The sequence below is a fragment of the Adiantum capillus-veneris genome, chromosome 9 (assembly GCF_014529385.1).
Source record: "Adiantum capillus-veneris isolate H3 chromosome 9, ASM1452938v2, whole genome shotgun sequence".
Lineage (NCBI taxonomy): Eukaryota > Viridiplantae > Streptophyta > Polypodiopsida > Polypodiales > Pteridaceae > Adiantum > Adiantum capillus-veneris.
Window position 1 is genome coordinate 42,070,935 of NC_140939.1, and position 1,904 is coordinate 42,072,838.

A 1,904-nucleotide genomic window follows, 5' to 3' on the forward strand; every position below is an offset into this window, starting at 1 on the left:
CTTCAGAATCCAAATGGAGTTGGATAGGAGGAAGAGGAGGGAGTCGGGACTCTAGAACTTGGAATAAGAGGAGGGAGTCAGGACTCGGGAGCTCTGAGGTGATGTGACTCTCGACACATATTGCATGCAAAATTATGAGCACCCTTTAATGCTCCTATATTGAGTGCAATATTTAGATACGGTATAACTTATAACACAAGCTGCACAACACATTACATACATGATACATACATACAAAACACCCACCCCAGCACACACACACACATAGACGAGGGGCTTTTCCTCTAGGAGCTATCTCCAATTCACCACCAGTTAAGGAAATCCATTTTGGTACAGACGATGGACTCCAACTCGCGACTTCATGATGGAAAAAGTATCTGCCCTAAGCCAGATTGCCTCAAGCAACTCAATGCTATGCTGGTAGTTTCACCTATATAATATTTTTTTAATGGTCTCTGTCAACTTGCTCTGGCTTCCTTGCACCACCTGGAGTGCCCCCCACTGTGTGTTTCCTGCACGTTGGTCTGCATCTCTCATGTCGATCCTAGCATCACAAGTGTCACCTCAATCCTCTCATGCGATACAAAAAGGAATCCATGTTGGCAAGAACTTGTGCTCGCATGCTACAGGATCGTTGTTGATTCTCCACTTTCTTTCTTTTTTTGAAATTGTTGGCACATACTGGGTTGGACGATAATAAAATTATCCATTACCAAGATTCCCCCCTTCGGACTTCCCCTCTCCTTGCACTCGTCCAAAATCCACGTCATCCCTCTCCATCGCCTCCACTCAGGTCTCCACTCATGTGAATTCCATTGCCTCTTGCCATGGCCTTTGCCCTCACCACTAAGTTGCTATGGTCGGGTTGCTCCCACAACGTCCATGGAAGAAGGGTGAGAGAGAGAGAGAGAGAGAGAGAGAGAGAGAGAGAGAGAGAGAGAGAGAGAGAGAGAGAGAGGGGCTTACTAATGTATTTAAGGTGGCTCAGGTAGTTGAATGTAGCCCCAATGTAACCCCCCTCCCCCCCCCTCCCTTATGTATACGGTATGAGTATGAAATAATGAGGGGCTACCCGGCTATTGTACATGCTTATGTACAAAATCCAAACCCCCCCTATTGTACACTCACGAGGTATTGTACGAAAAAACACAGTGAATCCCTAGGGACTGGAGCAAGTTTAAAGGTGCAGTTATTCAAGAACATTGGGATCCAATCATATATAAAGATGATGATGATTGTGTTAATGTGCCTACTTATGGGGCGGTTTGCAAGCAAATTAGGGCTAAGCTTGAAACTGCTATTGATGAATGCTTGCTTGAGGATGATAGGCTATTATGGCATAAAGATGATGAAGAGGTTGTCCAAGCTGTCTATGCAAAGCTTGGAATTCCAAATTCCATGCTAATGGCTAAAGTTGAAGACTTACAGGGTCGATAAAAGCATGAATATTCACAGGGTTTGTACACACATGAGGGTCGACAGGGCGGGGGTGTACATGAGCATCTACAAGAGTTGGATAGACCATATTTACAGGGCTTGGGTACAACAAATCTAGAGGGATTGTGAGATCTACAGAGTGATTATACTTATTCATAGGGGGTGCAGACTGTTTTCTTATCAAGATTTGATGATGCAGAGATCTCAATATGGCAGAGTGATCATGATCTTGATGATGCTTATTCAGAGGGGGTGCATAGTGAAGTTGAATCTCTTGATGTTGCATATAATTGGGTTCATTGTGCGGATGATATGGACAAGGAAGTAGATGCAATTTTTGATATGCATGTTGAACTTGGTGCTCCAAAATTTCAAAGATATTTGGATGAGGAGAAGAAACTTGAAGAGTAGTTTACAGCAAATGTGTCTAATATGCATGTCATATGCGGAAAGCCTACTTTGCAGGC